At 35.4% G+C, this 24,987-nt stretch overlaps 3 long non-coding RNA genes across 3 annotated transcripts; all 3 read right to left on the reverse strand.

The window, feature by feature from the left end:
* Positions 1-14,071: 14,071 nt before the first annotated feature.
* LOC310727484 lies at positions 14,072-16,884 on the reverse strand. The gene is made up of 4 exons (XR_014534030.1): positions 16,454-16,884; positions 16,006-16,370; positions 15,386-15,618; positions 14,072-14,193 (listed from the first exon to the last, which is right to left on the reverse strand). It is a non-coding gene; the product is annotated as an uncharacterized lncRNA (long non-coding RNA).
* Positions 16,885-17,522: 638 nt separating this feature from the next.
* On the reverse strand, positions 17,523-19,860 carry LOC310727203. Its single transcript, XR_014533969.1, has 3 exons — positions 19,126-19,860; positions 18,098-19,041; positions 17,523-17,971 (listed from the first exon to the last, which is right to left on the reverse strand). It is a non-coding gene; the product is annotated as an uncharacterized lncRNA (long non-coding RNA).
* A 2,901-nt stretch (positions 19,861-22,761) lies between these two features.
* Positions 22,762-24,719, reverse strand: LOC310727477. Its single transcript, XR_014534022.1, has 3 exons — positions 24,636-24,719; positions 23,419-24,509; positions 22,762-23,336 (listed from the first exon to the last, which is right to left on the reverse strand). It is a non-coding gene; the product is annotated as an uncharacterized lncRNA (long non-coding RNA).
* Positions 24,720-24,987: the final 268 nt, after the last annotated feature.

The raw sequence follows: 24,987 nt of genomic DNA on the forward strand, positions 1-24,987 counted from the left end.
TTGATTCTTGATGAGTTCTTGGGGTGTTCGCTGAACAACCAACCCATTTGTAAGACCTGTGAAGAAGGATGATTTTTTTTTAAGAGAAGGAAGTAATATTAAACTTATATGTGTCACAGAACAATGTTATTACCTGTCAGCAAAAGTAACAAACTGATTAACCTGAGGGTAAATCCAGACATGGTGCTGTGAGCTGGTATGTAAAAGTGATATGATCTGCTCAGTCAGATCTCATGCCAGTCAGAATTGCACATACTGGATCAACTGTATAGAAAAGAAAAAAAAAAACATGTGGGGCCACACTGCCCTCTTTAGATCACAAACCCAGAGGAAAAAACCCATCAATTACACTTGCGTCCTATTTTCATATATTGGAAATGTCTTTAAAAAACATTTAAATACATTTCTGCGCATTTTGTAAAATTTTTTCCTCATAACGCTGAAACAAACTTAAATTACTGTCTTTTTTGATCATACAGATAAGAGCAAATCATCAGTCAAATCTTTAAGGGGTGTACATTTTTTCTTTGCACTTATAATAAAAACAAAATCCAGTGCATTTTTTAAAACACAGAGGGTGCGCTCTCTGCCGCCTGTGTCTCCTCTATTGACAGTCACATGTATAAAACAAATTGAATCTCAGTGAGTATTTGCCTCACTGACATAATACATATATGTATAGAAAGCTTGACATGTCTACTTTTAAATATCACATAAAAAACAAATTTTCTTTGATAATGTAATCTGTATGAAAGTTAGAAAAGGTACAGTTTCACCAGTATCAGTTCATTAACATGTTGAAACATAGCAAAACTGATGAGTTACATAATTTTAAACAACATAATTCCTTTTTTTTTTTTTATTTACATAAAAACATTTAGAGTATTCATTTAAGGTACTTTTAGAACAGATAAAATGTGCATGTGCATGACAATCATGAGATTAATCACAATTAAATATTTGAATCGATTGACAGCCCTAATTATTTTACTTATATAATGTGAGGTCCAGTTCCCAGCATGACACTAAAACAGGTAGTAGTAATGGTTACTTTCAACTTAAGTACATGTCAGAGCCCAAACTTCTTTACTTCAACTTGAGAAAAAAGTATAGTCAGCACTTCAACTTTAATCAGTCTTTAAAATCTTGAGTATCTGTACCTCTTCTTAAGTAAAGGATGTGTGTACTTTTGCTACCTCTGACACCATCTGATCCAAACAAGTTTATCTTAGACTCATCAGACCACGGGACATTCCAGTAATTTATGCTCTTGGACAGGTTGCCTTTAGCAAACTGTTTGCAAGCTTTCTTGTGAGGCAGCTTCAGAAGAGGCTTGCTTCTAGGATTACGGCCATGCAAACTGACTTGTGGCAGTGTTACACTGTATGCTCTGAGCACTGTCAAGTAGACTTCCTCAGCTTCTGCACCTGATGCAAGCATTAAAGCAACAATTCTAATACTTAAATCTTCACATAGTTTTCAGAGCTGCACAGGTGCCATGTTGAACATCCACTGGTCAGTATGAGAGAATTGTATTCAAAGCACAACATTTTAACTGCTCTAATACAAGATACACACATTTCAAGCAAACAAAAACATGAACATGATGAGTAGGTCATGTGGCTTTTCATGCTTAAGCGACATACAGCTGTTACCACTTAGGATGTACTCACTTTTGCTGCCAGCTATTTTAAAAATAATGGCTGATTGTTGAGTTATTTTCAGAGGACAGCAAATCTATGCTGCTATACAAGCTGTACATTGACTACTTTATTACTAAGTTTTATTTCTATAGTATTGTCCCTTGAGAAGATTGACTACTCTATTACTAAGTTTTATTTCTATAGTATTGTCCCTTGAGAAGATTGACTAAAATGGTTGCCGAAGTGTGAAGAGTGTACTCACTTTTGTAAGATACTGTAGATTTGGTGATAATCTTTTTGTGTAAATGATAAATCATAATCAAAAAGTACGGAGGGATTTTGGAAACCCTGTACATTCTGATGAGCTGTAAATGTAAAAAAAAGTAAATGCTAAAATTTATTGTTATACAAAATTCAAGATGGTGTCTAGATGCTGCACTGAAATGGATTTTGGAGTCCAAAAGCTGCTAATATTTTCATTTCCTGACAGGATAATTATATTTCTGAACTCAGTTTCTAAATAAAACCTCTAAAGTCTCTCTATGTATTCTGTGCAGGTCATAAGAAATTTGGAAAAATAAATTATTGACAAGTCAAGTCAAGTAGGCATTTATTATTATTTCACCTGTATGTAGTAGAGATCTCATATCTGCCCCAATAAGACAGTAGACACAATGACACTGTAGTACCAACATGTACAGTAGATTGCAAAAGTGCAAATTAATTGTCCATATGATAATAAATACTGTACATGTAAGCACTGACCAATTTTGCATGATCCTTAATACATATTGCTCATGCTCCTTCCTTAGTTCCTGCTTTTAGTTGTTGTCTGTCCTGAATTAAAATTTAGCATTTTCTCCTTGGGTTACTTTCTGATTGTCCGGTTTTCTGCCTCCACTTCAAAACCATGCAGGTTGGTAAATTAGCACCTCTCACCTGCCCCAATTTGTTAATGTGTGTATTAATGGAGCCTTGTAATGTTCCATTTAGTATAGGGTCAGAATCCACCATGACCAAACTATAAAATAAATGTTGATCAATGAATCAATTAGTTATTCACATTTTCCTTTTTTTTATTGAAAAAATATAATTAAGACATGCATGTTAGATCGCATATTTAGGACGTTGTTGTAGGCCATGAGAAAACATTGTATCAAATGCAAAATATTGGTAAAACTATTAACCAGAACGCTGAGCATCGTCGTGCAGTTTATTGGCAAAAATTCAATCCCAGCACTTATCTCCAGGTGTTCTGGTTTGAGGTAATGTAGATCAGATGAAGGTTTTTGTAGTAAAGTGAGCTAATATAGAGCACTGTGTAATAAGCTGCACAGAAATACACAGCACTGTCGTTCACTGAAACACTGTTTATGGTCAAAGAGGCATTGTTTCTCCCGTCACCCTTCAGCTTGATCTTCATTTTAAAATCTGCCTCTGGATTTGGAGCGTTATTTAAAAGGTACCCCATTAATGTAAATCCTGTGTCCTGGCTGTGTTTGTACCACAGTATGCGATCATAGTATTGTTTAGTGTGCGCACATTCGATCTCAGCATTCTCATTTTTTATTTTTATGAGATCAGAAGGATCCTGGATGACACTACAAACACCAGAACCTGTGGGAAGAAAAAGAGCATTCAAGTTTAAACTTGAAACAAAAAAGAAATTTTTTTTTTTTTTTAGGATATATATGATTTCATACATAGCATAAATTCACCTGTGAAATACAACAGTATGGCAGTAATTAGAGCGGTAACCATGTTGAGTCTTTCTGCTGTGTGTTTGTGAGTATGTGTATGTAGTGCTGTTCTAAATAAAACTAAGAAAAAATTGAGGTGTAATGCCTTTTTTTGTTTAGAAAGTTATCCCTTTTTTGCCCTATCAGATAGTTCATCAGATGTATAACTATCTTACTGTGACATTTCTAATGAAAGAGCGCCCTCTAGCAGATTGCATCTTGTACAGTATGGTATTATTTTCCCTCAATATAAATGCTGGTGTTAATGTAAATGTAATCTTTATTTTTATTTATCATATTGAATTATATACAGTATTCATGTAGTGTAATGTTAATACTTGTTCAGAGATTCAAGCTCAACCCCTTTTCATCTTCAGGACTTCTAAAAGATTTATAAACTTCAAAAATATATACAATGCATTCTGAAAGTATTCAGACACCCCTTTATTTAAATTTTATTATGCTGCTGCCCATAACAAAGTCGTTCAAATAGATATTTCCCCCTCGTTAATCTACACTTAGTTCCCCATAATGTTAAAGTAAAAACAGAATTCTAGAAATGTCTGTTTGTTTGGGTTTTTTTTATTAAAAATCTTGAAATATCACATGTACATAAGTATTTAGACCCCTAGCCACACACTTCGGTGCCCCCCAATTCTCCTGATCTTTGCTGAGATGTTTCTACACTTTAACTAAGTCGACCTGTGGAAAATCTTTTTTAAGAAGCTTTACTGGATTAGATTTGCTCTATAATGAATGCTTTTATCTGTGATCATGACTTACAATGGTATAAGTTTGTTGTGTCATACTGCCCCCTTTAGCTGTTTCCATTTCCTCCTAAGAGTTTTTGTACAGATCTACCCAGTTTCTATATCACTGTGTTCTCTCACGGCACAGAAATACACTGCGCTGTCATTATAATTCACATCATTCACTGTGAAAGAACCGCTCTCAGGAACTGCTTTTTTAGCTGAAAATTTATCATTGTTGTTGAATTTTCCAAAGTCCGGACTGCTATAGCTAGTAGTGTACACTATGAGCTCCATACTCTCTCCATTATACTGACGATACCAGTACATTTCTCTGTAAGCTGCACCCTTGGTGTGTGAGCAGTTTAATGTGGCTGATTTGCCCATTTGGGCCCAGAGAATATTGAGCTGATGGACATCATTTGCCCCTGCAGCTCCTGTGAATAAATAGTAGATAAAATGTCAATTACACATATGTTAACTGGCAGATTATTTTATATTTTGAAACTAAATCATATAAAATAAAACATTTGTGGTATTATGGTTATTGTGTCGCTCTGTTGTATTACAGAGGCAAACAGCAGATACTATAGTTACCTTGAATCAAATAAAGTGCCTGAAATACTGTTATAATCTTGATCATGTCTCTTGACAGTAAGACTACAGACTGAATCAAGACTGTGCAAGATTAAACCTTTGTCAATGATGCAGTATGTGACATTCCATAACTCCACCCATTTTTACATGTGTAAAATGTTTGTTATTTAAGATAAGATAATATAAACCTTTATTCATCCCACAGTGGGGACATTTCCAAGACTGTTACAAATTCACTATACTGACTGATTAAATATAATCAGTCAGTATAGTGATAAAAACTGAAGTGAATTTAATTAGTGCAAGTGTTCCCACTCTGTGTTCTGCTCATTTCTTTGCAGGTGTGTTCTTACCTGGAGATGAGATGATCACCATGATGCACTATGAGAAGAAAATATAGAGGCAGGACACCGGTGTGTAAAGTCAGCTTTTTTACTTGGTTTTGGGAAAACTAGAATCAATATCATTACAAGTGCAAAGCCTGTGTCAGAATCCTAAAATGCAGGAATGCAAGCGACAATCCATGATTGTAAATCTGACAAACAGTAAAGGGTCTAGTTTGATTTATTTATGTATTTATTTTTGTTGTTGTTGTTGTTGTTTTTTTTATATAAAATTGGAAGTGCAGCTAAAGGGTTCTTGTGTATAAATATATTTCTTTTTTCACATTCATTTCACACTCATTTTCGTAACATTTCCTGCTTCTGTGTGTGTGTGTGTGTGTGTGTGTGTGTGTGTGTGTGTGTGTGTGTGTGTGTGTGTGTGTGTGTGTTGTTGTTGTTGTTGTTCTCCTATCCCGGTGGGGACTTCGACCTGAATGCACAATAACTTATTGGGACCCCATCAGCAAAGTCATACAAGCACCGCCCCAACACTGTCTAGACACGCCCAGTGAGGTTTTCTCTGAAGAAACAAGACAAGACAAAATCTGTGTGACTGTGTAATCTATGCACCCCTAGAGGTCACACATGGTATTGCCGACCCCACCGTTACATTGTTTTGGAAGTGTGTGTCACGTCCTTCCCACTCTCTAGCGCCATCTATCGGTCAATAATAAAATATAAATGTAATGTATATTACACAATAGATTGTTATATTATTTACTTAAGTACATTTACTGTTAATGCAACAGAATAAAACTTCAGGGTACACTGAAGCTCTTAATGTAATTAATTCTGGATCTGTGTATATTTAAACACTAATTATTAATGGCAATAGGAAATAGGAAATTAATCAAAGGTTGGCCAAAAAGGTTGGCCAACTCTAAGTCTTTCAATCCTAATTTCGCACTGTTATATGTCGGGGGAATCTACATTCATTAATTGTCAATTTAGGTTCAAAAATACTTTAATGTGTTTTGGTTAATAGAATGAGAATGAGAGTCAGAAGGAGTAAGACAGAGTACATGTGTGTGAATGAGAGGGAGGACAGTAAAGGGGTGCAGTTGCAGGGGAAAGAAGTGGTGAAGGTGGAGGAGTTCAGGTATCTGGGGTCCAGGTAACCTGGCTTTGCTAAGTTAAATTTTAATTTCTTTTGTGAAATCTAATAGTTTGTCTACTTTGTGACATTAAACTGTGAATCGATTTGTTAATTAAAAAAACCTGTTTAAGAGATTGCTTTATTTTTTTTGTCGTTTTTTAAAAGACTTGTTTGGCCTACTTTTACTATGAGTTACATGGTGTTGAATTATGGCCAAGAAGTCATGTTAGTTCATTAGGTAAGGTGTAGGTTTACTGTTCAACAGGTTTCCACTTGGTTGTGGGTTCAAGCACTGAGTTCTCCAAGTTTAATTTTTATTTCTTTTGTGAAATTTAACAGATTGTCTACTTCGTGGCATTAAACTGTAAATCTATTTGTTAATTAAAGAGACCTGTTTGAAAGATTGCTTTATTTCTTTGTCTTTTTTGAAAGACTTGTTTGGACTACTTTTTATGAGTTACATGGTGTTGAAGTATGGAAAAGAAGCTATGCTGGTTCATTAGATTTATTGAATGCTTGCGCAGGTCAGATCTTATAGCTCAGTGGGTAAGGTGTAGGTTTACAGATAAGCAGATCCCCACGAGGTTGTGGGTTTAAGGCCTGGCTTTGCCAAGTTAAGCTTTTATTTCTCTTGTGAAATCTAATAGTTTGTCTACTTTGTAACATTAAACTGTAAATCGATTTGTTAATTAAAGAGACCTGTTTAAAAGATTGCTTTATTTCTTTGTCTTTTTTGAAAGACCTGTTTGGCTTATTTTTAATATGAGTTACATGTTGTTGAAGAATGGAAAAGAAGCCATGTTGGTTCATTAGGCTTATTGCCTGCTTACAAACATCACATCCGATAACTCAGTGGGTAAGGTGTTGGTTTACCAATCAGCAGGTCCCCACAAGTTTCTGGGTTCAACCCCTGGCATCGCCATAGTAAAATTTTTCTTTTTCTTTTAAAATCTTATAGTTTGTCTACTTTGTGACAGTAAACTGTAAATCTATTTGTTAATTAAAGAGACGTTAAAAAGAATGCTTTATTTCTTTGTCTTTTTTGAAAGATTTGTTTGTCCTACTTTTAATATGAGTTACATGGTGTTAAGGTATGGAAAAGGAGCCATGTTGTTTCATTAGGCTTATTGACTGGTTGTACAAGCAGGACCTGGTAGCTCAGTGGGTAAGGTGTTGGTTTACCGATCAGCAGGTCCCCACAAGGTTGTGGGTTCAAGCCTTGACCTCACCATAGTGAAAGTTTAATTTTTCTTTAAAAATCTAATAGTTTGTCTACTTTGTGACATTAAACTGTAAATCTCTTTGTTAATTAAAGAAACCTGTTTAGAAGAATGCTTTATTTCTTTGTCTTTTTTGAAAGAGTTGATTGGCCTACTCTTACTATGAGTTACATGGTGTTAAGGTATGGAAAGGAGCCATGTTGGTTCATTAGGCTTAATGACTGCTTGCACAAACAGGAAATGATAGCTCAGTAGTTAAGGTGTTGGTTTACCGGTCAGAAGGTCCCCCCAAGGTTGTGGGTTCAAGCCCTGACACTGCCATAGTAAAAATTTGATTTTTCTTAAAAAAATCTAATAGTTTGTCTTCTTTGTGACATTAACCTGTAAATCTATTTGTTAATCAAAGAAATCTGTTTAAAAGAATGCTTTATTTCTTTGTCTTTTTTGAAAGATTTGATTCGCCTACTTTTAATATGAATTACATGGTGTTGAAGAATCGAAAAAAAGCCATGTTGTTTCATTAGGCTTATTGACTGCTTGCACAAAGAGGAACTGAAAGCTCAGTGGGTAAGGTGTTGGTTTACCTATCAGCAGGTCACCACAAGGTTGTGGGTTCAAGCCCTGGCATCGCCATAGTAAAAGTTTTTTTATCTTTAAAAATCTAATAGTTTGTCTTCTTTGTGATATTAAACTGAAAATCTATTTGTCAATTAAAGAAATCTGTTCAAAATAATTCTTTATTTCTTTGTCTTTTTAAAAATATTTAATTGGCCTACTTTTACTATGAATTAAATGGTCATAAGGTATGGAAAGGAGCCATGTTGGTTCATTAGGCTTATTGACTGCTTGCACAAAGTGGAACTGATAGCTCAGTGGGTAAATTGTTAGTTTACCAATCGGTAGGTCACCACAATGTTGTGGATTTAAGCCCCGGCATCGTCATAGTAAAACTTTTATTTATCTTCAAAAATCTAATAGTTTGTCTACTTTGTGACAAAAAACTGTAAATCTATTTGTTAATTAAAGAAACCTGTTTAAAAGATTGCTTTATTTCTTTGTCTTTTTTGAAAGAATTGAATGCTCTAATTTAAATATGAGTTACATGGTGTTGAAGAATGGAAAAAAAGCCATGTTGTTTCATTAGGCTTATTGACTGCTTGCAGAAATATAAACTGATAGTTCATTAGGTAAGCTGTCGGTTTACCTATCACCAGGTCCCCACAAGGTTGTGGATTCAACCCCCGGCATGGCAATAGTAAAAGTGTTATTTTTCTTTTAAAATCAAAAAGTTTGTTTACTTTGTGACATTAAACTGTAAATCTATTTGTTAATTAAAGAAATCTGTTTAAAAGAATGCTCAATTTCTTTGTCTTTTTTGAACGACTTGATTAGCCTACTCTTAATGAGTTACATGGTTTTGAAGAATGGAAAAAAAGCCATGTTGTTTCATTAGGCTTATTGACTGCTTGCACAAAGAGGAACTGATAGCTCAGTAGGTTAGGTGTTGGTTTACCAATCAGCAGGTCCCCAGAAGATTGTGGGTTCAAGCCCTGAAATCGCCATAGTAAACGTTTTATTTATCTTTAAAAATCTAATAGTTTGTCTTCTTTGTGATATTAAACTGAAAATCTATTTGTTAACTAAAGAAATCTGTTCAAAAGAATGCTTAATTTCTTTGTCTTTTTTGAAAGATTTGATTGGCCTACTTTTAATATGAATTACATGGTCTTAAGGTATGATAAGGAGCCATGTTGGTTCATTAGGCTTATTTACTGGTTACCGAAAATGGAACTGATAGCTCAGTGGGTAATGTGTTGGTTTACCAATCAGCAGGTCACCACAAGGTTGTGGGTTCAAGCCCTGACATTGCCATGGTAAAAGTTTTATTTTTCTTAAAAATTCTAATAGTTTGTCTTCTTTGTTACATTAAACTGTAAATCTATTTGTTAATTAAAGAAGTCTGTTTAAAAGAATGCTTAATTTCTTTGTCTTTTTTGACTGACTTGATTGGCCTACTCTTAATATGACTTACATGGTGTTAAGTTATGGAAAGGAGCCATGTTGGTTCATTAGGCTTATTGACGGCAGGTACAAAGAGGAACTGATAGCTCAGTAGGTGTTGGTTGATTGATCAGCAGGTCCCCACAAGGTTGTGGGTTCAAGCCCTGACATCGCCATAGTAAAAGTTTTATTTTTCTATTAAAATCTAATAGTTTGTCTTCTTTGTGACATTAAACTGTAAATCTATTTGTGAATTAAAGAGACCTGTTTAAAAGAATGCTTTATTTCTTTGTCTTTTTTGAAAGATTGTTTGGCCTACTTTTAATATGAGTTACATGGTGTTGAAGTATGGAAAAGAAGCCATGCTGGTTCATTAGGCCTATTGACTGCTTGCACAAGTGGGAAGTGATAGCTCAGTGGGTAAGGTGTTGGTTTACCGATCAGCAGGTCCCCACAAGGTGGGGGGTTCAAGGTTCTAATTCATTGGTGAGCAGTGGAACCAAAGAATCCTCTTAATTGAACACAGACATTGGACAGTCTTCTACATCTGACAAACATGACAGTGGAAAATCATCTTCACCTGTTATTTCAAATGTGAAGGTCATGATGCTGAAGACGAAAACAGATGGTGGAAGCAGTTAACAGTGTGGCTGGCTTGAATAGGGAGACAAGCACTCACAAAACACCATTTTTAGCACTGAAGCTTGGGCCCAACCTCAAGAAGATGGCAAACATTATTAAATGTGAGGCGATGATGTCAAATGATAAGAACACCCTTAGCAATGTGCAAGCCTTCAACCAAATCTGCGAAACTAGATGGAGTGAGTGTGTCTCATCTCAGGCCCTCTGAAATTTGAGCGAGGCAAAGTGGAACTCTCTTCAATCTTCACAAAACCCACTGAGAAAGTGGTTACAGAGTAGATCCAGGCTGTGGAAAAGACTCTAATGGACTACATCAGTTCTGGCAAGGTTCCTGGTAAAGGCCAGTGCATGAAGTGCATTGAAAAATTTCCAGCAACACTTCAAGGGAGAGGTTGGGAGGCAGTCAAATTGCATTGATTCCATGAAGCGAAAAATGAAAAGCCCTTAATGGAAACATTTTAGTTCAAGTTGCTGACAAATAAATGTTAAAGAGATTCAAGATGTCACAGATTCTTGTTTTTGTGGAATTGCCCAAATGTCCAAACTTTTTAGGTGGTTGTTGATCATGGTTGTACATCAAATATCTCCTACTTCTACCTAATATTTATATAGATATATTATATAGCAATATATCTTGCAACACGGTTGATCACATGCATGTTCTGTTTTAATTCAAATAGATTCTAGTATGCACAGATCATTATTTATTTTAGACCATGATGGTGTAAATAAATATAAACATTCAGACTCTCAGAATTGAAGAGAATTGAATGTGTTAAACAGAAAGTGAAGTAAGGCTTTTTTACTGTTTAATTTCTTAGAAATTGTCTATTCAAATACAAGAGATGATCAAAAAATAAATAAAAACAGTTAAATTCTCCCTTTTAAACAACACTTTAGTTATAGTCTGAACTTAATCTTCATCTTTGTTAATGTTATACACAGTTATAATTGCATACTAATTGGATAATCTGCAGATAATTTATAATAGTGACACCTAGAGGTGGTTGGTGGTAAGACAAAATAGGGACGTCTCCACAAGAATAGAAAAAAAACAGACAAAAATTGAGCTCTCTAAACTTGTGTATTTCTGAAAATAAAGATGATTTTTGGGAAACAAAAAAAAACAAAAAAACGTATGACTTAAAATTGTGGCCTTAATGTATTCAGAAATCGGTGTCTTGAGTGCCAAAGTTGGTAGTGTACACTATGAGCAGTGTTGGGCAGTAACGCGGAAACTGTGCGTAACCGGTAACGCGTTACTTTTGACAGTAACTAATACTGTAACGCGTTACTTTAAAAAATAAAGTAACTCCGTTACCATAACCGTATAGTGCGTTACCCGTTACTTTTTTAAATGAATGAATTTCGGCTGAAGTGTAGACTACAGCCTAACCTGCTTACAGCAGTGTCGCATTGTAGGATTGGTGGATAAACTACTGTATACAGGAAGACGACGCACTGTGGGCGTGTCTCCGTTTATTCAGGTCTGTGCGGCAGTAATGGCGAGTCGAGGCGAGAGCAAGACGAGTTTCTCAAAGTGGAAATGTGCTCTTTATTTCACTTTAGTTGAGTATAAAGACAAAAACTGTCAAATGTAAGCTGTGTCTTTCTGGTTCGAAGGTCGTATCTACTGCGATAAACAGCAACTCCAATCTTTTGAAGCTCCTTCAGAATCTCCATGCCTCGACGAAGCTAGAAGCTAGAAGCTAACCCGGTGTTCTGTTTTTATACTTCAGCTGTGAAAGGAACATGTTTAAGAGCTCAACACAACAGCAAAAGCCACTTTAGTTTTTGATTGTGAATATATTATTCAGCTTGTTTTGTTATTTATTTCAGAAATCCTTGTGATATATTCAGTTTGTGCTGGTCTGACTTTAATAAAATAGTGTTTAAAAATTACTGTGTGTTCAAGTCAGTTTTGTGTTTGTATAGACCATAACGCATAAAAGGGCATTAATAGGAACATTAAAGAACGTTCTTTTAAAAAGTAACTAAAAAGTTACTTTTAACAGTAACTTTTAAAAGTAATCAACAAAGTAACGGAGTTACTTTTTGAATGAAGTAACGAGTAACTGTAACTAGTTACTATTTTTTAGTAGCGAGCACAACACTGACTATGAGCTCCATGCTCCAGGATACTGGTGATACCAGTCCATCTGATTGTGAGTTATATCCTTGGTGTGTGTGCACCAAGATAAGTTTGGGCTGAGAAACATCATTTCCTCCTGCAACTCCTGTGGATAAACAATATATATTATCTTCTTAGTCTTCTACTAAAAACTACATATTCCCTGTTTTGTTACATGATCAGTAGTTATACTTTTAGTGTGGATTTCAGATTTTTTTTATTGCAATTATTATTTTTATTATTATTATTATTATTATTATTATTATTATTATTATTATTATTATTATTAATGACCTTGAATCCAGTAAAGCGGAAACTCAGGGTGTCAAACTCAGGCCCGCGGAGTAATTATTTTTGGCCCGCGAGGTCATATTAAATGTGTTTTAGAGTTGGCCCGCAAGTATGTTGCGCATATACCGCTAATACTACAAATCCCAGAATGCTTTGTTAGTGCGTTGGCGCGTCAGGCGCACCAACAAACCTCCAAATGGAGCTGATTGAACACGCCCAAGTCAAAGTACGACTCTGTGTGTGCTGCACAGGGCTTGGGACCGGCACTGAAAGTGGCTGGGGATTGTTCCCTGACCGGGGATTAAACACGGGTCGCAGCGGTGAGAGCGCCGCATCTTAACCACTAGACCACCAGGGGACCTCATATTATATTATATTATATTAATTATATTATATTATATTATATTAATCACATTTGAATAAATTAGATTTAACTTTATTGTCATTGTGCAAGGTACATGTACAGAGCCAATGAAATGCAATTAGCATCTAACAAGCAGTGCATAAGTGACCTATTTAATGGATAACAGTATATAAATAAGGTATAAGGTCTATATATAGAGGGATGAGGGTAATTAATGTACAGAAGATGCAGTATGTAATAATATACGGTGTATATATAGTAATATACTATATACAATATACTGTGCAAAGATTATGCATAGATAGACATGTCAGAAGATAATATACTCAAATGAAAGTATGAATGTACAGTATGTATGATATAGTATATACAGTATAAATATGGGTGGAATGTACAGTAGTGCAAATGTGAGTTAAGGATGGTGCGAAAAGAAATGTGTGGTGGATAAGCAGTGCAAAATACACAGAAAGAATAGTCCATGGTAAGAGGAATCTTTGATAATGCCCCTCGCCCTTTGCAGCTACCGTTTATTGTAAATGTTCTCCAAGGTGGGAAACTGAGTGCAATGATTCGTTTGGCAGTTTTCACACCCTCTAAAGGGCTTTACAGTCCGAAGCAGTGCAGCTGCTGTACCAAACTGAGATGCAGTTAGTGAGGATGCTCTCAATGCTACGGCGGTAAATATTTTCTAGTATCCTGTAACACAGACGGGACTTTTTAAATCTCCTCAGAAAAAAACAGGTTATGCCTTCCTGATCAGGATAGAAGAGTACTGGACTATATTTCTAATTTCTAAGGCAGTACTTATTAGATTTTATAAATAAAAAAAATTATTGTTTTGTCTAAAAGAAAATATTGCTAACATTATTAGAGAAAATGTTACATTAAATGCAAATAGAAACTGAATCTAAACACTGAGCATCTTTGCATGGTTTATTGGCAATAAATCAAATCCCACCACAGCTCCAGGTGTTCTGGTGGGGAGGTCATGCTGATCAGATGAAGGTTTTTGTAGTGAAGTGAGCTGATCTACAGCACTGTGTAATAAGCTGCACAGTAATACACAGCACTGTCGTTTACTGAAACACTGTTTATTGTCAAAGAGCCGTTTTTGCTCCCATCACCACTCAGTTTGATTTTGGTTGTAAATTCTGCCTCAGGCTTTAAAGAAGTAGCATAAATGTATCCCATGAATGTAAATCCTGTGTCCTGACTGTGTTTGTACCACAGAATGCGATCATAGCTTGATACATTGTGTGCACATTTGATCTCAGCAATCTCATTTAGATTTTTGATGAGATTAGAAGGAGTCTGAAATACAGAACAAACCCCAGAACCTGTGGAGAGAAAAATATAGCATTTACTTATAGTACACAAAATGAAGAAGTCAATTTCCCAAAGAATTATTTAAAATAATAATAATTGTTTCATATAAAACCTAAAATTAAATATATTCTTTTTTATATCAGTCATATTTACCTGTTAGAAACAATAGTGTTACAAATAAAGAGGTGAGAACAGTGTACATGTTAACTCTCTGTGTTGTTAAATCGAAAGAGTGACCTCCAGTCATCCATCATCTACTTAGGCAGTACTGTTATATAATTTCATATATTGCTGTTTCTAATGAAAGGACTCCCTCTAGCTTATAGCATGGTGCACAGCAAAAGTCAACTAAGGGAGTGCGATAAATTTAGAGTGAGAGCTTTCAAGAAATGTACATGTTCATGACTCCTGACAAGAAAGATATTTGCATTGTTCTGCCCCCTTTAGGTTATTTTATTTATTCTTATAAGTCAAATTGACTTTTAAAATAAAGATCTTTAATAAGAGAATCATCATTAATGAGTGTGAGTCCTGAGCCTGTCTGAGAAATACCAGGGGAGTATTCTGTATTTGTTACATTACTATATAAAAGGGCTCCCTGTAGTTGACAACATGAACTATATACTGTTAAGACATAACTTTATCATAAGCATGTCATGAATAATGGCAAACACTCATAAAATATCATAATAATAATAAAAAGTAATACAACAATATTGACAGTAATTATCAAGAGAGGGTGATATTCTTGTATGTTATGACATGTTATGTTATTTCATGGATGTTCACTCCATCTGGACTGACACGCAGTGTGATTTTGTTCAGCTCTGCCCTGTAGTTAACGTGTTCTCTCATGGTACAAAAATACACGGCGCTGTCAGTATAATCCACATCTTAGAGCTGCTCTAGGCATCTGTTCTGAATTGCCATAGGGCACGGTGAACACTATGAGCTCCATACTTTCTCCAGGACATCTGTTTATGAAATGCACTCATGGCTTGTGAGGAGTTTATTGTGGCTGATTGGCCCATTTTAGCCCAAATTATATTAGACTGAAAGACATATTTAGTCCCTGCGAATACACAATAAATATACTGTAGTGTTCTAAACAACTGATTTAATCACTGGGAATTTGCTTTGGATAAACTTTCCAAACTCTGAAGTGCCATATGTTGGAAAGTACACTATTAGCACCATACTTACATTTATGACATTTGGTGAAGTGAGCAGATGGGGGCCCAGCAGTGGCAACTTGGTTTTGCTGGGATTTGAACTCATTTCTTTCTGGTCCAAAGTCTGGTGCCTTAACCTGTGAGCTACCACTTCCCCATACACTATCAATGTTACACTCTTGGTATGTAAGCTGATTATTGTAGCAAAATGACCCATTTTTGCACAGATTAGGTTGGATTGGACAATGTTTGTGCCAGCAGCTCCTATGGATGAACAACAAATATTAGTGTTCTTCTGACAAAAAGCTGATTAGTCTCCTCTTTTGATTGACAAACATGTACAGCAGTTAGATCATTATAATGATAATCATTTTGGTGATTAGCAGAGTAGTTTTAGTTCAACTGAGTGACTGAAAAACAAATGGAACTCTAATAATTGGGACTTTTCATAGCAAAGCTACAGACTTGCCTACAGACAGAACTAAGACTGTGTAAGATTAATTAGAGCAGTGATCTAAGGTGATATCATACAGTAGCTTCACCCACAAAGAGGGTGTAAAAACTGGTGTTAGTTTTAGGGAAGGTTTAGGTATATGAAAATAACTGAACAACGCTGTGTTGTTTATTGGCACAAAATCAAATACAACGTACCGTTGCAGGTGCTCCTGATTTAATCAAATAAAGGTTTTTGTAGTGAAGTGTGCTGATCTACAGCACTGTGTAATAAGCTGCACAGTAATACACAGCACTGTCATTTACTGAAACACTGTTTATGGTCAAAGATCCATTTTTGCTCCCATCACCACTCAGTTTGATTTTGGTTTCAAATTCTGCCTCAGGCTTTGAAAGAGCATTTAAAAGGTATCCCATGAATGTAAATCCTGTGTCCTGGATGTGTTTGTACCACAGAATTTGATTATAGCTCGATACACTGTGTGCACATTTGATCTCAGCAATCTCATTTAGATTTTTTATAAGATCAGGAGGATTCTGGACTACAGAACAAACACCAGAACCTGTGGAGAGAAAAAAAAACATTTAGGCCTGATGCTGTTAGTTATATACTTTAAAAAAATTATTATATATTGGAAATATTTACCTGGAAGACACAGTAGTGTGACAGAAAATATGATGAAAGCATTGATCATGTTGGACTTTTGTGCTGTGTGTATGTGAGTCTACTCTGCATTAAGAGGCAACACAAGTACTTCATCCTCTTTTTCTCTTCTTCTGTGGTGTACCACTGATATGCCACTCGAATCTAAAGGGCTCACCCTAGCGGAAACAGCCAAGAACAGCTAAAATGCACAGTTACAGGGAGTAGCGCTCTTCATAGGCGAGTGTGCAATAAAGACATTGTCCTGTGTACATTGGGAGCTGTGCAACTGGTGCTATTTTGTTGATGTGCTTTACCACGTTTGTGATTTCATTATGGACAGCAAGTTATAAAAAAATGGCAAAAGTGAAATTCTGTGTGAAACTTAACAAATCTGCCACAGAGACGTCTGACATGATTCAGAAAGTTTACAGCGATGCTGCAATGAGTTGTTCGAAGTGTTTTGAGTGGCACACACTTACCAAGAGCAGGAGAACATCATTGGAAGATGACAAGGTGCTGACCCAGGAGTGAAAGGAACACAGCATCGAAGTCTGACAAGAACTCGTCACGTCAGCATGCCAGGGATGATGTGTCTGTTGAGGATTATTAGTACCACACCTCATATATAACATTTATGTACTACATTTATGTAGGAAGAACATACACACAATTAAATGTGAAATATATTAAAAAACATAAACACAAAATATACAAAACGTGTTATGATGAATAAGCTTAGCACATTTAAGTAAAATATACATCACAAATATACATTACAAACCTATTTTACAAACATAATCTGTTTTTTGAGTTTTGAGCTTATATCTAAATGTGTTTCACTGATTTCTGAATTAATTCAGGTGTCTAGTCAATGAACTTTCAGATATCAGTAATAAATACTGGTTTTGTACCACTGTCTGTAAAATAACAAAAAATGCACAGATGCTTTGAATCTCCTTCTTGTTGCTCTTGGACACCACTTTAACAGTCATGGCTCTTTTGCACTGAACAACTAAGAGTATAATGTTACCTCAGAAATGTCAGAGTGTTCATTATTATCATTGAAAACATAAAACCCTTCCAGACTCCACATAGGGTAAAATAGACTTTAAATTTATCAAAATTTGTTGCCTCATACTGCCATCTTTAGGCGTCTCCAATTCTGAGAACCCCAGTGTGTTTTTGTACAGCTCTGCCCTGTAGCTATAACACTGTGTTCACTCACGGCACAAAAATACACAGCACTTTCATTATAGTCCACATTCTTTACTGTGAAAGAGCCGCTTTCAGGATTTGATTTAGTAACTGCAAATTTACTTTGGCTGAACTTTCCAAACTCTGGAGTGCCATATGTAGGAGAGTACACTATGAGTTCCATACTCTCTCTATTATACTGACGATACCAATACATCCGATTATAAGATGTACCCTTGGTGTGTGAGCAGTTCATTGTGGTTGATTGACCCTTTTTAATCAAGATTTCATTGGACTGAGAGACATCATTCGCTCCAGCAACTCCTGTGGATAAACAACAAAAATTATCTTATTCTTTTCACATATGCTTATCAAATGTTTATTCTTCTATTTTGATTGATGTACATATACAGCAGTTATATTACTACAGGGGCTTAAAAAAATTATTACCTGGAATAAAGTAGAGTGACTGAAAAATTTATACAATTATGACCATGGTGTCTCTTGAAGAAAAGGATAATGACTGAAGTAGGAGTGTTTAGGATAAATTTTTTTTTTTTTTTTTGTATGATGTGATGTCATAACTCCCCCCACAAAGTCAGCGTCAATAATCCATCTTTTATTTTGCATGAATGACGATCACTCATTGAATTGCCAAGATTGAGATACACAAATAATTTTTTATAAGAGTTATTGACTGTTTATATTCTGTTTATAGATTTGCTTTGATGTCATGAAGATGTTGGCCATAAGACACTATAACTCTTAGTTCATTCAAAAAAACCTTTTTAAAAGGAAATTTTGTTATCATAATGTGCCATTGCTCAGGTCAGTGACATCACATTGTAATAAATGCACATTTTTAAGGCACTATATATTACATTTTAATAATAAAAAACAGATTTGTCAAAAAGAACATATTGCTAACATTATTAGAGAAAATGTTATATTAAATGCAAATAGAAACTGAATCTAAACACTGAACATCTTTGCATGGCAATTAATCAAATCCCACCACAGCTCCAGGTGTTCTGGTGGGGAGGTCATGCTGATCAGATGAAGGTTTTTGTAGTGAAGTGAGCTGATTTACAGCACTGTGTAATAAGCTGCACAGTAATACACAGCACTGTCGTTTACTGAAACACTGTTTATGGTCAAAGAACCGTTTTTGCTCCCATCACCACTCAGTTTGATTTTGGTTGTAAATTCTTCCTCAGGCTTTAAAGAAGTAGCAAAAATGTATCCCATGAATGTAAATCCTTTGTCCTGGATGTGTTTGTACCACAGAATTTGATTATAGCTCGATACATTGTGTGCACATTTGATCTCAGCAATCTCATTTAGATTTTTGATGAGATCAGGAGGAGTCTGAAATACGGAACAAACCCCAGAACCTGTGGAGAGAAAAAAAAAACATTTAGGCCTGATGCTGTTAGTTATATACTTTTAAAAAATTATTATTTATTGGAAATAATGACCTGGAAGACACAGTAGTGTGACAGAAAATATGATCAAAGCATTGATCATGTTGGACTTTTGTGCTGTGTGTATGTGAGTCTACTCTGCATTAGGAGGCAACACAAGTACTCCAACCTCTTTGTCTCTTCTTCTGTGGTGTACCACTGATATGCCACTCTAATCTAAAGGGCTCACCCTAGCGGGAACAGCCAAGAACAGCTAAAATGCACAGTTACAGGGAGCAGCACTCTTCATAAGCGAGTGTGCCAAAAAGACATTGTCCTGTGTACATTGGGAGCTGTGCAACTGGTGCTATTTTGATGATGTGCGTTACCACGTTTGTGATTTCATCATGGACAGCAAGTTATAAAAAATAGCAAAAGTCAAATTCTGTGGGAAACTTAACATATCTTTCTGACATGATTCAGAAAGTTTACAGTAGTTTTGAACCACTGTCTGTAAAATAAAATAAAAAATGCACAGATGTTTTGAATCTTCTTCATTTTGCTCTTTGCACTTTAACAACCTTGGCTCTATTGCACTAAACAACTAGGAGTATAATGTTACCTCAGAAATGTCAGAGTGTTCATTATTATCATTGGCTGATAGAAAACATAGTCATTTGATAAATGACACAAAATAAGAACACACAAAACCCTGCCAGACTCCACATAGGGGAAAATAGACTTTAAATTCATTATAATTCTTTATCAGAATTTGTTGCATCATACTGCCATCTTTAGGCGTCTCTAATTTTTAGACCCCCAGTGTGTTTTTGTACAGCTCTGCCCTGTAGCTATAACACTGTGTTCACTCACGGCACAAAAATACACAGCACTGTCATTATAGTCCACATTCTTTACTGTGAAAGAGCAGCTCTCAGGATTTGATTTAGTCACTGCAAATTTACTTTGGCTGAACTTTCCAAACTCTGGAGTGCCATATGTAGGAGAGTACATTATGAGTTCCATACTCTCTCCATTATACTGACGATACCAATACATCCGATTATAAGATGTACCCTTGGTGTGTGAGCAGTTCATTGTGGTTGATTGACCCTTTTCAATCAAGATTTCATTGGACTGAGAGACATCATTCGCTCCAGCAACTCCTGTGGATAAACAACAAATATTATCTTATTCTTTTCACATATGCTTATCAAATGTTTATTCTTCTATTTTGATTGATGTACATATACAGCAGTTATATTACAACAGTGGCTTTAAAAAAAATATTACCTGGAATAAAGTAGAGTGACTGAAAAATTAATAGAATTATGACCATGGTGACTCTTGAAGAAAAGGATAATGACTGAAGTAGGAGTGTTTAGGATAAATAATTTTTTTGTATGATGTGATGTCATAACTCCACCCACAAAGTCAGCGTCAATAATCCATCTTTTATTTTGCATGAATGACGATCACTCATTGAAGTGACAAGATTGAGATACATAAATCTTGGTTCATTAAAAAAATGCTTTTAAAAAGGAAATTTTGTTATCATAATGTGCCATTGCTCAGGTCAGTGACATCACATTGTAATAAATGCACATTTTTAAGGCACTATATATTACATTTTATTAATAAAAAATAGATTTGTCAAAAAGAACATATTGCTAACATTATTAGAGAAAATGTTATAATAAATGCAAATAGAAACTGAATCTAAACACTGAACATCTTTGCATGGCAATTAATCAAATCCCACCACAGCTCCAGGTGTTCTGGTGGGGAGGTCATGCTGATCAGATGAAGGTTTTTGTAGTGAAGTGAGCTGATTTACAGCACTGTGTAATAAGCTGCACAGTAATACACAGCACTGTCGTTTACTGAAACACTGTTTATGGTCAAAGAATCGTTTTTGCTCCCATCACCACTAAGTTTGATTTTGGTTGTAAATTCTTCCTCAGGCTTTAAAGAAGTAGCAAAAATGTATCCCATGAATGTAAATCCTGTGTCCTGGATGTGTTTGTACCACAGAATTTGATTATAGCTCGATACATTGTGTGCACATTTGATCTCAGCAATCTCATTTAGATTTTTGATGAGATCAGGAGTCTGAAATACAGAACAAACACCAGAACCTGTGGAGAGAAAAAAAAACATTTAGGCCTGATGCTGTTAGTTATATACTTAAAAAATATATATATATTGGAAATATTTACCTGGAAGACACAGTAGTGTGACAGAAAATATGATCAATGCATTGATCATGTTGGACTTTTGTGCTTTGTGTATGTGAGTCTACTCTGCATTAAGAGGCAACACAGGTACTCCAACCTCTTTGTCTCTTCTTCTGTGGTGTACCACTGATATGCCACTCTAATCTAAAGGGCTCACCCTAGCGGGAACAGCCAAGAACAGCTAAAATGCACAGTTACAGGGAGTATCGCTCTTCATAAGCGAGTGTGCCAAAAAGACATTGTCCTGTGTACATTGGGAGCTGTGCAACTGGTGCTATTTTGACGATGTGCGTTACCACGTTTGTGATTTCATCATGGACAGCAAGTTATAAAAAATAGCAAAAGTCAAATTCTGTGGGAAACTTAACATATCTTTCTGACATGATTCAGAAAGTTTACAGTAGTTTTGAACCACTGTCTGTAAAATAAAATAAAAAATGCACAGATGTTTTGAATCTTCTTCATTTTGCTCTTTGCACTTTAACAACCTTGGCTCTATTGCACTAAACAACTAGGAGTATAATGTTACCTCAGAAATGTCAGAGTGTTCATTATTATCATTGGCTGATAGAAAACATAGTCATTTGATAAATGACACAAAATAAGAACACACAAAACCCTGCCAGACTCCACATAGGGGAAAATAGACTTTAAATTCATTATAATTCTTTATCAGAATTTGTTGCATCATACTGCCATCTTTAGGCGTCTCTAATTTTTAGACCCCCAGTGTGTTTTTGTACAGCTCTGCCCTGTAGCTATAACACTGTGTTCACTCACGGCACAAAAATACACAGCACTGTCATTATAGTCCACATTCTTTACTGTGAAAGAGCCGCTCTCAGGATTTGATTTAGTCACTGCAAATTTACTTTGGCTGAACTTTCCAAACTCTGGAGTGCCATATGTAGGAGAGTACACTATGAGTTCCATACTCTCTCCATTATACTGACGATACCAATACATCCGATTATAAGATGTACCCTTGGTGTGTGAGCAGTTCATTGTGGTTGATTGACCCTTTTTAATCAAGATTTTATTGGACTGAGAGACATCATTCGCTCCAGCAACTCCTGTGGATAAACAACAAATATTATCTTATTCTTTTCACATATGCTTATCAAATGTTTATTCTTCTATTTTGATTGATGTACATATACAGCAGTAATATTACAACAGTGGCTTTAAAAAAAATATTACCTGGAATAAAGTAGAGTGACTGAAAAATTAATAGAATTATGACCATGGTGACTCTTGAAGAAAAGGATAATGACTGAAGTAGGAGTGTTTAGGATAAATAATTTTTTTGTATGATGTGATGTCATAACTCCACCCACAAAGTCAGCGTGAATAATCCATCTTTTATTTTGCATGAATGACGATCACTCATTGAAGTGACAAGATTGAGATACACAAATCTTGGTTCATTAAAAAAATGCTTTTAAAAAGGAAATTTTGTTATCATAATGTGCCATTGCTCAGGTCAGTGACATCACATTGTAATAAATGCACATTTTTAAGACACTATATATTACATTTTATTAATAAAAAATAGATTTGTCAAAAAGAACATATTGCTAACATTATTAGAGAAAATGTTATAATAAATGCAAATAGAAACTGCTATCTAAACACTGAACATCTTTGCATGGCAATTAATCAAATCCCACCACAGCTCCAGGTGTTCTGGTGGGGAGGTCATGCTGATCAGATGAAGGTTTTTGTAGTGAAGTGAGCTGATTTACAGCACTGTGTAATAAGCTGCACAGTAATACACAGCACTGTCGTTTACTGAAACACTGTTTATGGTCAAAGAACCGTTTTTTCTCCCATCACCACTCAGTTTGATTTTGGTTGTAAATTCTTCCTCAGGCTTTAAAGAAGTAATATAAATGTATCCCATGAATGTAAATCCTGTGTCCTGGATGTGTTTGTACCACAGAATTTGATTATAGCTCGATACATTGTGTGCACATTTGATCTCAGCAATCTCATTTAGATTTTTGATGAGATCAGGAGGAGTCTGAAATACAGAACAAACCCCAGAACCTGTGGAGAGAAAAAAAAAACATTTAGGCCTGATGCTGTTAGTTATATACTTAAAAAATATATATATATTGGAAATATTTACCTGGAAGACACAGTAGTGTGACAGAAAATATGATCAATGCATTGATCATGTTGGACTTTTGTGCTTTGTGTATGTGAGTCTACTCTGCATTAAGAGGCAACACAAGTACTCCAACCTCTTTGTCTCTTCTTCTGTGGTGTACCACTGATATGCCACTCTAATCTAAAGGGCTCACCCTAGCGGGAACAGCCAAGAACAGCTAAAATGCACAGTTACAGGGAGTATCGCTCTTCATAAGCGAGTGTGCCAAAAAGACATTGTCCTGTGTACATTGGGAGCTGTGCAACTGGTGCTATTTTGACGATGTGCGTTACCACGTTTGTGATTTCATCATGGACAGCAAGTTATAAAAAATAGCAAAAGTCAAATTCTGTGGGAAACTTAACATATCTTTCTGACATGATTCAGAAAGTTTACAGTAGTTTTGAACCACTGTCTGTAAAATAAAATAAAAAATGCACAGATGTTTTGAATCTTCTTCATTTTGCTCTTTGCACTTTAACAACCTTGGCTCTATTGCACTAAACAACTAGGAGTATAATGTTACCTCAGAAATGTCAGAGTGTTCATTATTATCATTGGCTGATAGAAAACATAGTCATTTGATAAATGACACAAAATAAGAACACACAAAACCCTGCCAGACTCCACATAGGGGAAAAAAGACTTTAAATTCATTATAATTCTTTATCAGAATTTGTTGCCTCATACTGCCATCTTTAGGCGTCTCTAATTCTTAGACCCCCAGTGTGTTTTTGTACAGCTCTGCCCTGTAGCTTTAACACTGTGTTCACTCACGGCACAAAAATACACAGCACTGTCATTATAGTCCACATTCTTTACTGTGAAAGAGCCGCTCTCAGGATTTGATTTAGTCACTGCAAATTTACTTTGGCTGAACTTTCCAAACTCTGGAGTGCCATATGTAGGAGAGTACACTATGAGTTCCATACTCTCTCCATTATACTGACGATACCAATACATTCGATCGTAAGATGTACCCTTGGTGTGTGAGCAGTTCATTGTGGTTGATTGACCCTTTTTAATCAAGATTTCATTGGACTGAGAGACATCATTCGCTCCAGCAACTCCTGTGGATAAACAACAAATATTATCTTATTCTTTTCACATATGCTTATCAAATGTTTATTCTTCTATTTTGATTGATGTACATATACAGCAGTAATATTACTACAGGGGCTTAAAAAAAATATTACCTGGAATAAAGTAGAGTGACTGAAAAATTAATAGAATTATGACCATGGTGACTCTTGAAGAAAAGGATAATGACTGAAGTAGGACTGTTTGTATGATGTGATGTCATAACTCCACCCACAAAGTCAGTGTCAATAATCCATCCTTTATTTTGCATGAATGACGATCACTCATTGAAGTTACAAGATTGAGGTACACAAATAATTTTTTATAAGAGTTATTGACTGTTTATATTCTGTTTATAGATTTGCTTTGATGTCATGAAGATGTTGGCCATAAGACACAATAACTCTTGGTTTATAAAAAAAAAAAATTTTTAAAAAGGAAATGTTATTATGATGTGCCATTGCTCAG

The sequence above is a fragment of the Silurus aristotelis genome (genome assembly GCF_946808225.1).
Source record: "Silurus aristotelis genome assembly, chromosome: 6".
Taxonomy (NCBI): Eukaryota; Metazoa; Chordata; class Actinopteri; order Siluriformes; family Siluridae; genus Silurus; species Silurus aristotelis.